At 31.4% G+C, this 17,879-nt stretch overlaps 1 pseudogene; it reads right to left on the reverse strand.

Moving 5' to 3' along the window:
* Nucleotides 1-305: 305 nt before the first annotated feature.
* Nucleotides 306-3,976, reverse strand: LOC110663812 (glutamyl-tRNA(Gln) amidotransferase subunit C, chloroplastic/mitochondrial-like; annotated as a pseudogene).
* Nucleotides 3,977-17,879: the final 13,903 nt, after the last annotated feature.

Consider the following 17,879-nt stretch of genomic DNA (forward strand, 5'->3'; position numbering starts at 1 on the left):
GGGCTTCAAATCTAGCAAGCTAAGGATGACATCTTCATCAACCAAGCCAAGTTCACCAAAGAATTGATCAAGAGGTTTGGGAAAGAGAATAGTAAGCCAAGTAGAACTCCAATGAGCACAAACACCAAACTTGACAAGGATGAAAAAGGAAAACCAGTTGATGAAAAGCTCTATAGAGGTATGATTAGTAGTCTCTTATGGATGAGTATACAGAAATTGACATTATTAATGCCTAGTTATATCGAGTCAGCATAAAATAATATTAGAGGCTTAAGTACATCCTTCTTTGCAACAAACAAATGTCCTACCCATCAATAAGAATTCCATTTCCAACCGCCCAATACCCTGAAAAGTGAAGGGTAAAAACAAAGACTAAACAGTGGAAAGAAATTTATTACTATATGAGAGCATGCCCAAATCCACTTATTTAGACAAATTAAACCATGAATAACATGCAAGGAATTGACAACAATGTCTACAACTTAGCTGAAGTTGCATACATAAAGAAAGAAGCAAGTTTATCTAAAGAGTGCATTTATTCCTTGTTCAAAACTTTGGGAACTTTGATATAAGGCTCTTCATAGCTTGGAATAGTAGCAACCACAGCTTCCTTGCTCAAAGCACAATAGAAATTAATACAACTACTGTACTGCAGGAAACAATTAATAATTACTATTCCTCCCTCACCTATTCCCATATGCTTGAGGAATATCATCACGCAAGTTCTCACCTCTTATCTCTATGAATTCAAGAAAGAAACTTTACAAGATTAAAATAGTGAAAAGTTTAGTGCCCATTTATGTGATTGAACTTAAGTTAATTATTAAAGCAATAAAAAGATTGATATGTTAGAAAAAATACTGATGAACATAGAAAACTTATATGAAGTGGAAAAAAAAAACATTATATACAACTCAATTACACATCAATATCCTTTAGAATGTATTGTTTGTATCATTAAAACTTATCAACAACTAGTCAAGTTATAATCACTACAGTAAAAATTGAAATGAAAGAATTTTGTAAAATATAACTTTTAGAATTTTGTAGGACTGGATAATATGAAGACTAAATCAGCTAGATGTCAATTAATTAGCCTAAAAAATAATACCCACAAATGTGATTACAGGCATTCTTGTTATGAAACCATATCAGTGGCCAAAGTAGGTTCTCATAAAATTTTCCATGTTCGACCCCATCTCCCTATTCAATTCAAAGACCCAAATCCAAAGTGTTGTATAACTAGCAAGCCAAAAATTATTGAATAAATATAAGTGATTAATGTAAAGAACTTGCTCTGATTGCAGGCTCAACACTATTATGATAAACTGCTTGAAGTTGTCCAAACCTAGGAAATCATGAACTATAGTCAACCCCCAAAAATAAAATAAAATAGAATCACAAAAACATGGCCACAATGAGAGACAAGCATATACCAGTCAATCACTTGTCAAATTTTGGGGGTGAATTCTTCAACCTGAAATAGTTATCAAAAAGCAAATGGGATAAGGGAAAAAGATTAACAAATAAAGTTTGATAAGGAATTTCAAATGGGTAATGAATAAGATAATAAGACCTCATTTGGGGTAATTGAAATTCGAGCAGTTTTAGCCAAACGACACACATTTGGGGGTTGAAGAGAGGACCCATGTGTTGCTTTTGTTGAGCATTTTTGTGTCTTAAAACTATTGTAATGAGTGAGCAGTTCTGAAACAGAGCTCAATTTTCTGTTGTTGAAAAATGAGTGATGCCTTGGTGGTGATGGTACTTTGAGTAGTAATAGAGCTATGCTTCCCATTTTGACTCTGTTGCTTCAATAAAAACCACCTCTTCAAACCTCGATCCCTTCCTCCTAGTCCTATCCTCAATAATAGAAACCAACTTTAATATTAGCTGCAGGCTCACCTCTACATGGGCCAAACTTCTATCGCTGCAATCACTTGCGATTTTGAACTTAAAAATCTGTAATTGAATTTGATTTTTATTTTGTTTATTTATTTTATATTTGACTCATACTGAAATTCAAACTAATGTTACGTTTCATAAGCTCATTAATAATATTCCAATTATTTTTTGGAGCAAAAGATATCAAATTTTATTGCTTTTCCCCCGCATATTACTTAGATATCCTCACGGTTATAATCTTCTTTTATTTAGGTTTTATTTATTTCACAAAAAAAAAGAAAAATATTTTTTTGTACTTTCTAACATTTAAAAAACTAAAAAAAAATGAATCAACGAAAAATATTTTTTCTTATCAAAAGAAAAACTAAGTCATTTTTAAGGAAAATGACTTCCTTTTTTGAAAAAAGAAATCATTTGTTATTTTATAAACTTTAATAATCTTATTAAAATGTGAAAATACTTATACATACATAATATAAATACATACTATTAGTTTAATATTACAACCAAATAACGAAAAATATTTTCATGGAATATATTCTTTTAGAAAACATTTTCCATGAAAAATATTATCCATATATAAGTATTTTCCGTGAAATAAACAATGCCTTATTTTTAAATAAAATTTCCTATATAACAAAACAAATAAATAACAATCCATAAATGATTCAATCATAAATAATAACTAAATAGGAGAAAATTTATAGCTTATATATTTCTCTGCTTATTTACAAAACTTGTTATAGACTTACAAATTCAATCATGTATCTAATTAATTCAAATTAAGAGTGTGTGGTTTCGATTCAGTTTCTGGCAAGAAACAAAACTGGAACCAAAGTTTGGTTCTTTTTTTTGTTTTGTTTTTTAGCTTAGTTCTGGTTCAATTTTTAGTACATTCGATTCTGGTTCAACCACATTTTTTATTCTAAATTTGGTTCCGATTCCAGTACCAAATTTGGTTCTGATTTTGGTCCTTACATTCAAATTATTATATTTAAAAATAATTATATATTTCCAACATCAAAGTATCAATAAAAATAATAATATTAGTATTAAAATAGCTATACTAATATCTAATCTAAAAGGTATGCAAAATTTATAAAAGAAAATTTGAGAAATAGCTAAATGATTATGTGTAATAATTGAAATTATATTATATTTATAATACTTTTAAAATTTTAGTTTAATAATGTCAAGTCTAAAGAGATATTATATGAGTAAAACATTCTCCTATGCGGTCCCTTCTTTTATTTCAAAATTATTTTCTTAAGGACAACTTGTCTTTATCATTTCAAAATCATTTACTTTAATAATAATTATTAACAAAAAAATTGAGGCAGTTCAAGTTTATGATACAAATACCAAAGTGCAAAGATCATCAAATTACACAAGCCTGCCTTCATTACTAAACTCAACCCTTTATATTAATAATTTATTCTTTCCAAGCCAAACTTGTCACTCGGTCCCCTTGCTTCAGAGGTACATGAATTAGTTTCCTTTATTCATCGACCAGTGATCGAGCTACCCACACCAAGAATTACTCATTACTCTACCTAGACAAGCCATTCACGGAAAGAAATTCCTTCTTAGAAGCACTAATGCGTACAAAGTTGAATTCTTTGTTGTCAAAATTAGAATATTACTTAACAATACTGATTAAAATGTCACTAAAAAACAGAGTCGAATATATATATATAGTGGCCACCACAACCCAAAATAAAAGGCATGCATTGTCATTCATCCAACATGCTTATGACAAAAATTTCATAGAAAAAATTCTAAATTCTCTTAAATCTTTCAATTAATTCTGCCTACAAAACACCCCCCCCCCTTGATGGAATACATTTACTTAACTCACCTGTGATACTAGGCTGGCGAGTGGAAATGACAAAGGGCTAGCGGATTGAGGGTCGTAGATTCTGTAGTAAAAGCAAGATAAATGGAGATATTAGGCTGGCGAAGCGGCAATGACAAAGAGGCTGTTACTTGTGGGTTGGGCGGTGTAAGATGGGAGGTTGAGGATGAGACTTGAGAGAGAGGCTGACTAGATGAAAGTCTGTGAGTTCTGCTAAACTGCCGAAACTCAGAGATAAGAAAATAAAGGATTTGATTTTGGTTTATTTGTGAACTGTGAATCGATGGACCATGGAAGATGGATGGATGCTTCTCAATACTACGTAGCTTTCACTAATAAGGTAAAATTGGTATAAAAAAGCTATTTTTATTATAAAAATTTTCTAAATTATAATATAAAAATATTTTATTATAAACCCAAACCCCTTAAGCATAATTAATATGAACATTTATATTATAATGTAAATATGAGTGTTTATGTTATAATGTAAAAAGTTTAATTTGAGAAGCTTCTAAATTATTATTTAGATTAATATAATATAATTTACTTTAATTATTTAAGCAATGAATTTTAAATTATTATTAAATAATATTATTCATTTATCCATTTGCAAAATAGTTATTAAATTGCAATTTTTATAATTAAAACTTTTTAAAATTAAAATTAAAATTAAAATTAAAACTAATTTAATATATTATAATTTAATGTATTAGCTATTTTAGTTTTAATTTTAATTTTAAAAACTTTTAATTATAAAAATTATAATTTAATGACTATTTTACAAATGGATAAATCATTTATTAAATTATAATTTTTTGTTAATTAAGAAATAAAAATATTATAATATTATTTTAATTAAAAATAATTTAAAATTTGATTTTTATACATTAGATATTTTATTTTTAATTTTAATTTTAAAAATTTTAATTATAAAAATTGTAATTTAATGACTATTTTGCAAATGGATAAATGTTATATTAGATTATAATTTTTGGTTAATTAAGAAATAAAAAATACTATGAGTGTTTATGTTATAATGTAAAAAAGTTTAATTTGAGAAGTTTCCAAATTTTATTTATATTAGTATAATTTAATTTAACTTAATTATTTAAAAATTGAATTTTAAATTATTTTTAATTAAAATAATATTATAGTATTTTTATTTCTTAATTAACAAAAAATTATAATTTAATATATCATTTATCCATTTGTAAAGTAGTCATTAAATTGCAATTTTTATAATTAAAACTTTTTAAAATTAAAATCAAAACTAAAATAGCTAATATACACTCATATTTACATTATAATATAAATGCCCATATTAATTATGCTTAAAGGGTTTGGGTTTATAATAAAAATCTTTCTAAATTATAATATAAAAACATTTTATTATAAACCCAAACCCCTTAAGCATAATTAATGTGGGCATTTATATTATAATGTAAATATGAGTGTCTATGTTATAATGTAAAAAGTTTCATTTGAGAAGTTTCCAAATTATTATTTAGATTAATATAATTTAATTTACCTTAATTACTTTAAAATTGAATTTTAAATTATTTTTAATTAAAATAATATTATACTTTTTTTATTTCTTAATTAACAAAAAATTATAATTTATTATATCATTTATCCATTTGCAAAATAGTCATTAAATTACAATTTTTATAATGAAAACTTTTTAAAATTAAAATTAAAACTATAAAACCTATATATATCTCTATCAATTTTTCGGTTCAGGTATAGTTCTTTATGAAGAATCAAAACCATATCAAAACAGTAAATTAAGTTCGGTTCAGGACAATTTGTTTCCTACAACAACAGAAAATATTTTCATGAAAAATATATAATTTTTTAAATATTTTCTGTGAAAAATATTATCCATATAAAAGTTATTTTTCGCGAAATAAACGAGCCTTAATTCTAAATAAATTTTTCTATATAACAAAATAAATAAATAATAATCTATATATGATTCAATCATATATAATAACTAAACAGAGAAAATTTATAGCTTGTATTTTTCTCTGCCTATTTACAAAACTCGTTTCAAACTTACAAATTCCATCATATATTAAATTGGTTCACACAATTACCTTTCCTTCTACAAAAATTGAACGCACATGAGACATTTTCTACAATAATTTTTTTCACTTTTTAGCCAAAAACGATGTTAGTCCCTGTACTGATCCTCTCCTCCATGCACTGTGGAAAGTCCTTTCAGCTAGGTTGGTATTAAGAGGATTTAGCTAAGAAACAGCAAAGAGCTATTTTGGTTATCACTAGCAGGTGGTGATGGATTCATGCATTCTCGAACAATGGGACAGATGTCGTTGGAGCAGTCACCAAAACAATCCATGTTTCATTGCCGCCACCATGATTTGCACCATCTTTCACACTTCAAGTAGCCACATGGAGATACAGCCACCTATATGTGCAAGCATGAAAATCTACTGTGCAAGTTCAACTCTAGCTGAGAAAAACTTTGCAGCGATATCTTGAAACCCATGAACTTCTCAATAAGAAAGGTGAATACACAATTAGGAAATACTAAAACCTGATAAAAACCAAATCTCAAAAATTCTCAAATAAAACAAGAAAATTAATAATTTCACAAGATGGCAAAAATAACCTGTATGAAAAGCAGTGGTAGTAGACAGGATAGTACTTAATGATGTAGATAAGGTTGCAACTCCCTTTTTCATCTTTGACTGCAAAATAGAACCACAATTGCATGATGCAACAATCAAACTTCAAATTTTTAGTCAATTAATGATCAGCAGATGAATGTTTTCCTTCTTCTTTACTAGAAGAATAAGTTTGTTATTCCTCGTGTTTTCATGCAAAAATGCCTGCTTCAACCCTTAGAGAATGAAAAGTGTATTTCTGCAGTGTCAATGGGCCTTCAATTATTGGTTAAGAGACATATTAAAAAAGGGTGTTAAAAAAAAGGAGAAATCATGCTCCAACAGCTATTCTTTGTTTTTTAACAAAGCTGTCTACAACTATTGTTTTTTTTTTTTTTCAAGAAACCAATTATAAACTTTTTCGCCTGCCAGAGAATACTTCACTTTAGATGAGAGTTACCTTGATGTTTTTTTCATAATGTTTCCAAACCATAAAGATGTTTGCATAACGACCATGTAATAATGCGTAAGGCCATAACAGAAGCTTCCTTGGAATACCCAGATTTAAAATTTCAACCCCATTTAAGATAGGCTGAAGTTTTGTTTCCATTGATAGCTGAGTTGGAACCAAATAAAGGTTGAGACCAAATGGAAGCATTACACAGGAACTCTGTAACACCCTCACTATAACTATTTCGTACATTCTACTATTCCAGTGACCGGCATCGATCCGGATAGCTAGAACGTCTAGAAAAATATTTATACTAAAGTAAGGAGTCATAATTAACTCAAATATTAATAAGAAAAATTTAGGAAAAATTTTAGAAGTAAAATACAACCAAGTTAAATGAGCCGGTGCCCTAGCGATGGGTAACCCAGTGGGAAGTTGCGATTTTCACAACTAGAAGCCCTAAACCCGGGAGAAAATTCGTGAAATAATTTTTGAGACTCCAGAGAAGAGTCATTGAGGTTTCTATGGCATTAGAATGCCAAGACAAGACTTAGAAAAATTTTTAGATCGGTACAGATAATTTTAGTCTATTAAGCCAAACGGAGGGCATTTTGGTCATTTCGCCTTCGGAGACGATTTTTGGCCGACTTGTCTAGTTAAGTAAATAATTATTATGACATAAAATGTGAATAAATATTGCTAAAAATTGAATTGAAAATGAGTAGAAAAGAAAAGAAAAGAAAAATGAAAGAAATTAGGAATTATGACATCATATGATGTCATTAAACACTCTACACCCAATCACAACTTGACAAACTAATTAAAAGGGGTAAAAACTAATTAAAAAGAGACAAAATAAAAAACCAATCTGCACTCCCATTTTCAAACAGCCAAACCATAGAGAGAGAGAGAGAGAGAGAGAGAGAGAGAGAGAGAGAGAAGGGGTTCCACCATTGATGAAGCTTGTAAGCTTCATTTTCTCCCTTATCTCACCCCAAAACTCCTAGTTGTCTTCACTAAAATTTCATCTTACACCTTGAAGAAGCTTTAAGTAGCAGAAAATTGAAGAGAGTTTGAAGTTTTAACAAGCCAAGAAAGTGGTTAAAAGAGGTTAGTGCTATTTTCTTCCATATTCTTTTAGTAAACTTAAATTTGAGCATGAAAATCGAAAGAATTATAAAAAAAAAATTGAGAAATTATTCATGTTTGATGGAAGAAGAATTTTGGTCAGCATGTGTACCTATGGGAATTGATGAATTTAAATGAAATAAAATGTGTTGATTGGAGTTGCTTAGTAGATATTTGTAATCGGGTGTGTTAGATGGCATGGATAGCATGAAATGGACACTTTGGGAATTAGGGTTTGTGAAAAATTAGACTTTTGCTTATGTAATGGTATACTAACATTGTAATGGTAAATTAGTGACCATTTGAATGTGTGTGAGGAGGAATTGAAGTGAGTAAGGATAATGGAGTTGAGCTTAGGCATGCTGCCCTTGGTGACTTGCAGGACTGAATGTGAGTCCAGCAGGTTTGGGTAGCTATAACTGAAGTTGTATAGGTTCAATTGGTGCAAGGACAATTGAACATGAAACTAGACACATAATGGCACAACTTTGGTGAAGAAACCCTGCCCAGAAAACCAAACCAAGTTGACCTAAAAATTACCCTAATCCGGGTGACCAACATGCTGTCCCTAGAAAATGACCAAATGAATAGTGTTTGTTCAAATGGTCATACCTTAGTGTAGAAAAGTTCAATTGATCTGAAATTTTACCAGAAGAAAGCTGAGACATATCCCTACAACTTTTATGAAGAACACAAATTTAAATTCTGAACCTAACCAATTCAAATTGCTAGTCCAAATTAGGATACCAAATATAGCAGAACCAAATTGCCCAGAAATTTTGGGTATAGGTCAATCCGGCTAGTTATGGTAAAATGACCATAACTTGAGCTACAAAACTCCAAATGGAGTGATTCAAAAAAATAAATATAACTAGACACAATAAGAAACAACTTTCATGAAGACAATTTTATCAAATTCCTACTGTACAAATAACCAATAGAACAGTAAACCTAAGGTATGAAATCTAAAAATTTTGAATAACATAAGATAAGCTTTGAAATGGTATTGGAAATCAATACCAACAAAAATAAAATGAAAAATGTGGTATCTTGGAGAACCTAGGTTCAATAAATTTATTATGTATTAAAAAGTCAACAATTTGAGTGAATAGTAATGTAAATAGTAATACAAAGACACAAAGTGTAAGAACTAAATTGGTAGAGGAAATTAAGGTATGAAATTTAGATTCCATGAAATGTTCATGGATTACTTGGAATAGAAATATTAATTTACCTAAATGACTTAATGAACATTTAAGTTATGTGAATATAAAATTAAGATTTGTATTCCCATTACTAGTAGATTTAATAAAACATGAGTGATACCACTTGAATATGAAATGAAATAAACCTAGATGGATTGTTGAGACTTATACTCCTAACACCAATGGAGTTCATAATATATTAGCAATACAACTTGAAGTATGAAATATACTTTACATGAATAGATTGTTGAATGAATAAATGTGATAAAAGTGTCATTTGGGATTTAGGTTCCCATCAAGAGAGAAAGGAAAGATATTTTGAATGTGAATGGTACATGAGATTAAATGAATGTAAATTGTAATTAGTATGAATATTACGATGAATGCATAAATTATCTAGAAATGTGAATTTGGAAATTATGCTTCCACTATAAATAAAATTAGAATGCTATAAAAATATAAACAAAAAATATAATGAAATGATGAAACATATAAACTTTTAATGGTACTATGTGCCCATGTATTGCCTAGACACGTGTGTCAGATTGGATAGATTGGCATGCAAATAGGGTATTGTTTTAGCAGTAATGCGAAAGGCTTTATGCCTGTATTCATGGCTTTATGCCCATATTCATAGCTTTATGCTCGTATTCATGGCTTTATGCCAACATTCATAGCTTTTATGCCCGATTATGTGTTATCATGGCTTTTTAGCCATACTGACTGCATACAAGGTTGACGTTCAGCGTCCCATGGTATGACTGCCCGAGGCACCACCGTGTCCAGTGCCAACGACCCATTATCTAGTTTAGTCAGTCTGTCATAGGTTACCTGGGCAGAAAAATTTATTGAAATAAGTTAAAAATATTAGAAACTAAATAAATCAGTGAGAAAAATCCAAAAGGTATTAAACTAGTATTAAGAATTTAAGTATTACGAAATGATCCACAACACATTGAAAATATTAAGAGAGTAAATGAAAGACTAAAAAAATAAGCATAACGTAAGTAATTATTAGAAATGCATCCTCCATAAGAATATAAATATAAACTAAATATTTAGATTTATTTGTATATTATATAAATGATTATTGTAAACTTATGATAGAAGAGATTTTAGAAAGCAACATAAATGACAAAAAATATACTGTATGGCAAATTTCATATGAACCCAGTAAAATTCTTGAGTATAGAAAATATGCTCTAATTATTTTTTATTTGTATACATTATTTCTTGTTATATTATTGCACCACTAAGCAGCAATGCTTAGCGCGATGGATTTGTTTCCTCGTGCAGGTACTGAAGTTAAAGCCCAGCGAATACCAAACAGAGATTTTGGAGTTCTGATCTGCAGAGTGTTCAAGGTTGTCACCTCCTTAGCAATGCATGTAGATAGGGCCCGCATAGATCATATTATGTATTTTATACATTATAATTAGTTATTATTTGTAATGTAAACTATGAATTGTATGTTGAAATATAGATTATGAAGCTTTAATTAATTTGTAGATCATAAAAATTATGAATTTATGTAATCAGTCTGTAAATCATGTAAATTAATGAAACTTGAGAACTTATATATATAAATTGAGTATGAATGGAAATGCATGGAAATGAATATGAAATTGAGATATATGAATGAGATGTGAATAATGAGAATAATTGATGAGATTTTTATTGTAAAATATTATTGAAATTTTCAAACAGGTGAATAGTAAAATACGTCAACTGATAATAAAATAGGGAAAACTCCGCTGGTTTCTCCGTCGAAAAATAATTGATATTAAAATATAACAAGATCAAATTATTAAAGGAATAAAGTAAGATAAGATAGGGTGCTCCAGCACCGAGTGTGACATGCCTCGCTCGGCTACACTATAGACTGGTGAGGGGTGTTACAAACTCTCACCAAAGAACTTGTAAGAGCTTCTAAGCAAGGAATTGGCTATTCAAAATTTTCATCTGAAGCTCTTTCTATAATGATGTTCTTAATTTTATCCAATACTGGAATCCATTTTGTTTTAAAATTTTCAAAAAGGGGTAGAAACCTCAAATGTTGAATTCCAAAACTCATTGGTTGCAGATCAACGTAAAGCATATGATCAATTTTATGGGTTAAGGGTCTGCATCTCAATTGGAGTTCTAGGTTATAATGGAGTGATCAAGGCTAAACTAATCACAAGAGAACGACACCCAGCAATGGAAGTATGCTTGCAAACTTTTACACAGTTACTATTTGATAACTTGGGATTCTTAAAACGCTTCCGAATCTTCTCATTTATTGCTTTAAGTGTCTCAAGCTTGCCATTTCTCTCTAGTAATGCAATATATCTATGGGGGTAGCTACAACAAGTACAAAATTTTGTGAAAATAAACAATTATAAGAGTACAAAATAGGTGATGCATAAAATGTTCGACATATATGCAAACCCAAGAATGATTTTTAAATCATTATATGAATCAGCAAATTGACATTTCAGGACTCTAACATAATACGCTAAACAAAAAAAAAATTAAGAATTTGATAAAGGAATTATTAACTAGCTAGGAAGTCAATCATAACGAGAAAAACATCAACAAAAAGTTTTAGAAAACTTAGCAAAAAAAGAAATCAATTTGAATAAGTTGAAAAAAGCATATAATGCCAAAACTATGTAATTCAAAATAAGGCTCCATTTGTTTCATGAAAAATAACTTGTATATGAAAATATTTTTTATAGAAAAAAATATTTTCCATGAAAATATTTTTTGTTGTTTGGTTGCAATGTTAAATTAATGATATGTGTTTATTTCATGTATGTATAAATGTGTTTGTATTTTAATAAAATGATCAAAGTTTAAAAAATAGAAAATGACTTCCTCTTTTGAAAATTAAAAGTCATTTACCTTAAAAATGATTTAGTTTTCCTCTTGACTAAGAAAATATTTTCTATTAATGAATTTTTCTGAATCCTCCAAACGTCAAAAAATGCAAAAAATGTTTTTCAAGAAAATATTTCCTGTGAAACAAACGAAGCCTAAGATACTTTCACAAGTAATTGCATAAGTGGAAAAAAATTTTCATAGATAACTCCCTTTTTTCTTCTTTTAACTCATAAGCATGTTATATTTAACAACTTAGCCACTCAAGTGGTTTGAGGGGTGGGGATTTTAGTGAGGTCCTAATTTTGAGCCATAATGCTTTATATTTGTACAAAGGAAAAATGCTCTCTCCATATATCAGAATATAATACTAAGGTTAAATGGAATTTATGCATAGAAGCTTCCTTCGGATATTTCTGGGCTTTTGATCTTAAGTAGGGTGAATATTTTTAGCCATAAGCTTCTCTGTTCCATGAACAATTAGAACATCTGCTCCAATTGATGCCTAGAGCTGCTTATGGCACCTGAGCTAACTTGATGCATGGATGATACAAGGGCCTTGATGAACCTCCCTAGGGCTACTGGTATAAGATCTTCAATGCACAACGAAAACTGGATTCAAATTGAAGTTAGATCCCAACTGTATACTAGAAAGTTGGATGAGCATAGAGAAATTGACATTAACAATGCCTAGTTATATTGAGTCAACATAAAATAATATTAAAGACTTATGGATGTCCTTCTTTGCAATAAACAAATGTCCTAACCATCAGTAAGAATTAATTTTCCAGTGGCCCAACACCTTGAAAAGTGACGGGAAAAAACAAAGACTAAACAGTGGAAAGCAACTCATTACTATATGAGAGCATGCCCAAATCCACTCATTTAGATCAACAGAAGCATGAATAACTAGCAGGGAAATAACCATGGAAACAGATTCAGAATAAATTAAATAATTTTCTTATGCTTGTGTACTGATTAAAATGAAGTAGGCTCTTGACAAGTCACCGTAAACAATGTTTGATGTGTAACATCTCCACTGTACATATTCTGTATGTTCTGTTGCTTCGGTGACATAATATCAGTCCAGGCAAGTCAGGATGTCTGGAACTACACTTCGGTGATAGTGAACAGACATATAATGATGAAATAAATAAGAATAAAATACAAGAAAAATTAAAGAAAAATGAAAGAGAGAAAATGAAACTAAGTTAAATGAGCCCACACCGCAGCGATGGGTGACCACACTAGGAAGGCCGTTGCCGACCCCAGGACTGCGGGGAACCCTCAAAATTAAATTTCGAGACATAAGTAAAGGTTTATTGAAATGTAATTGACACTAGAAATATCAAAGAAAAATTAATAAATTAGTACAAAGAAAAATGAAAAATCGAGAAATAGACAAAAATCGGTGTTACTGAAAAATCGAGAATACAACCTGAAGAGGGGCATTTTGGTCATTTGACACTTAGAGTTGCCTTTTGACCTCAATTTTCATTAAAAATAAATGATATTGCACTTAGAAAATGTCATGAAAATTTAAATTGTGATACATTATAAGAATAGTGAAAGAAATGGGGGATAAAATCCAATTTATGAAACTTTAACTAATTAAATATTAAAATGGAACTTAGTGCTCCGCTAACTCAAGCGTTGGGACACTTATCTAAGTCAATTTTGGACAGAAATCATCATCTTCAACTTCAAGCAAACAACCAGCCGAAATGAGTTCTCCATGGAAGCACCATTGCCGCCCCACATGCAAAGCTTCATTGGTGCATGATCAAGCCATCCTTTCCACTTGGATCCTTCATTAAAACTTGCCTACTCACCTTGGGGAAGATATTGGCAATAAGAAAAACAAGATTTGGTGAAGTTTGAAGGAAGCTCTCAAGTGTTAAGTGTCCAAATTTTCTCCATAGCTTTAGTAAACCTTGTGTTTAGGTTGAGGTGAGTAATTTGGTGAAGAGAAATGAAAAAAATATTGAGGTATGAACTTGTCCATTTTCGACAGCCATTAAGGTTTGTTGTATTTGAGTTTTTCTTACCTCTAATGGATGGAAATTAAGGTTGATTAACTCAAATAGAAGTTGTAGTAGGTTAATGTTCAAGTATGTGTATGTTAGTGCTTGAATAAAGGGTTTGAAAATGGGACTTTGATGCTTGGGTAAGCTGCTATGTTTGGCAGCCTATAATATCATGAAATTGTATGTGAGTATATATAATTTATTGATGAGATGTCATAATGTTAAATTGTGGGCAGCATGTGTAGTTGCCATGGAAGTGTATGCGTAATATTGATATTGAGGTATGTTGAATTTTGATGGAAGTAAATGTTGAACTTGAATGGTGTATTGTGTGCATTGAGCACTTGAGTGTTCTGTTCAAAATGTTTGCTGCAATTGTGTACAATATATATAGAAGTGCCATGATTAAATGTTGAAGTATTGGGAGGAGGAGTATTGTCAAAATTAGAAGTGTGATGTTCAAATGCAGGTTGTGTATATTGGTAGCACCTAAATTAGGTCATAAGTGCAAAACTGTGAACCCAATTGGTATGAAGCCAATGGGGAGGTGAAACTAGACACCAAATAGGCCAACTTTCATGTAGAAATGTTGCTAAAATTCTGCCTAGAAACTAACCTTAAAAATGACCAAATCCGAAATGGCAAACTTGTGACCCAGATTTTTTACCATATGAACAGTAATCATTAAGATGACCATAACTCACTCAAAACAGGACCAATTGACCTGAAATTTTTACCATGGATAGCTTAGACATAGAGCTACAATTCTTATGAAGACACAAAAGCCCAGAAATGGTCAGAACCAAGTCAAATAGATTGCAAAATTTCGGTACCAAAACTGGCAGAGTTAAGTGGCCTAAAATTGACCAAATTTTGCACTAAAGGTGCAATCTGTCCAGCTTTAGTAAATTGACCATATCTTGGCCTATACAACTCAGAATGATCTGAAATTTTGCCAAGAGTGCAATAAGACATAGAGCTACACTTTTTCTTATTTGACTAGAAACTAAAAACTAAGAGAAATAGGACTTTAAGCTAGACCAATCTAGCACACTAAAATTGAGAATTTGACATTTACATACAATGATGCTTAAAGCAATTTGGCAATGAATGCCAACTTGTAAAAATGGTAAATTGCACTATATATTGAATTATAATTTGTGACATGTTGATGCTAGAAACAACTTATCCATAGTACCTAAAAAGGTCAACATATGCATTGACTTATGAATTACATAATAGCTAGTAAACTCTAAAAATTGAAGAATTAAACAATTAATTTATAATGTGCCCTAGTTTGCCTAGTTGACTAGTTTGGATAGGTTGGCATGCCAATAGGATTTAAGCACTATTAAATTCAAATAGCTAAATCCAGTCTTCTAACATACAGCACTACCAAAATTAGCAAATATTGAAATGTTAGCAAATAAAGATAGAATCAACAATTGTAAAGAATACCGATGTCATAAATTCATTTACTTTATTTTAGTGTATATTTCTTTCTATTTGGCACCACTAAGCAAAATTGCTTAGCGCGTTGCTTTTGTAACGCGTAGATATTAGAGACACAGCTGGGGAGCCCAGCAGACCTACGATCGGGTGAGACATCAAATCTGCACAGGAGTCCAGAGTCATCTGCACTGCATTGCATACATGGTAGGACTTAGGATATCATATATTTTGTACTTCTGTTGTATTTTGAAATTCAGCCCTATATGTTGTAATATTATGAAAGCTCTAAAGTTTATAATATTTTGTACATATTAAATAACATGGAGATTTTCTTGATATATTTGAATTATTATGGAACTGTTTAATGACTGTGAAAGTCTATTAACTTTACTGAGAAATTGAGACAGTGAATGAAATTGTGATTTTGAGAATACTATATTGAACTATTTTTAACAGGTTTGGAAGGATAGTTTATCCAATTTACAGATGGCACCTTGCCAGATTTTTATTACTATTTTTGAAACACTGATTTTATTAAAATATGAAAATAGAACCAGTATGTTATGAATAACACATAAAGACTTCTTAAATCAAATTGAGTTCAGAAAATGAGATAATCACAGACTGGGTGCTCTGGCATGCCGTGTAGCATGTTTTGCTCGGCTACACTGTAGACGGGTAAGGGGTGTTACATTTAGTGGTATCAGAGCACAGTTTAGGCATTTCTGGACCTAGATAGTTTGCATATCCTGCATTGCATTGTAAGTGTTAAGATGACTCTAATGAAAATTTTTTGATTTGTTATTTTGATCAGAATATGGACTCCACATCGCAAAGAGCGGTCGATGAGGAGGTGGAGAGTCATGCTCCATCTATGACTAAACCAAGAGAGAGGAGGGAACCTGCTCTACCAGTACCAGATGCACCAGCCACATTTCAGCAAATGGTTGAGTTCTTTAGATAGATGGCAAGAGTTATGCCACCACCACCACCTCCACATCAAAAATCTCATATGGAGAGACTCAGGAAGTTTGGAGCAGTGGATTTTCTGGGCAAAAGGGAAGATGATTCTGTCACAGCTGAAAACTGGTTGGACAGAACTGGAAGAGTCTTGAAACAACTTCATTGTACTCCAGAGCAGAATTTGGAAGCTGCTGTATCACTACTACAAGATGATACATACCAATGGTGGGATACAGTAACTAGTGAGGTGTCACCAGAATAAATAACTTGTGATTTCTTTCTCACTGAGTTCAGAAAGAAGTATGTGGGCAGTGTATACCTGGAAGAGAAAAGAAGGGAATTTATTACCCTACACTAGAGACAGCTGATAGTGGCTGAATATGAAAGAGAATTTGTCAGACTGAGCTGCTATGGGCGAGAAATAGTCCCTAATGAGGCCGAGAGATGCAAAATATTTGAGAAAGGACTCAATGATAACATTAAAGTAATGATTATAGTTTTGGGGATTACAGAGTTTTCCAAGTTAGTGGAAGCCGCATTGAAGTTTGAAAAAGTTAGAATGAATGAGCAGAACAGAAGGGACAGACAACAGAAAAGAGGTCAGGGTTAGATCAGTACATCTTCTACCCCTAGTAAGAAATTCAAAAGTTCGCCTACTCAGAGTTTCAGTAGAGCACCAAGTCAGGGTCAGTCACAGAGGCCCAAATCTCAGTTTGCACCGAGGAGAGGCCAGTCCACCCCTTCAGTGGCTAGCTCTCCAGGGATAGGGTTCAGGGGACCAAGCCCAACAGTATCTGTTGCTTGCCCACATTGCCAAAAATGGCATAAGGGGGAATGTTGGAGGATGATAGGTGCTTGTTTACAGTGTGGATCTACAAACCACCTAATCCGAGATTGTTCGCGCAGAACTGCTACATCTACTCCAGTATCAAATAATAGGCCTGCCCCTCCAGCTCCAAGGGGTAGAAAGCCGGGTAAGGCTGAGGCAGCCGGTACTTCACAGAAACCTGTATCAGAGTCTGTGGAGAGAGCAAAAGGTAGAAAATTAGCCAGAGCCTATGCTATAAGGGCACAGGAGGAACAGGATGCTCCAGATGTCATCAAGGGTATGTTCCTCCTCTATAATACTTTTGTGCATGCATTAGTGGATCCTGGATCTACTCATTCATATATTTATATCAAGCTGCCCATAGAAAAGGAAATACCAGTAGAGGAAAGTGACCAAGACATCCTGGTCACAAATCCGCTAGGCCACAGTGTGGTAGTAAACAAGGTGTATAAGGGCTGTCCATTGAAGATTCAAGGGAAAGAGTTCTCAGCAGTCTTAATCGAACTGCCTTTCCATGAGTTTGATGTGATTTTGGGAATGGATTGGTTATCCCATCATCAGGTAATAGTATATTG

The sequence above is a fragment of the Hevea brasiliensis genome, chromosome 1 (genome assembly GCF_030052815.1).
Source record: "Hevea brasiliensis isolate MT/VB/25A 57/8 chromosome 1, ASM3005281v1, whole genome shotgun sequence".
NCBI lineage: Eukaryota > Viridiplantae > Streptophyta > Magnoliopsida > Malpighiales > Euphorbiaceae > Hevea > Hevea brasiliensis.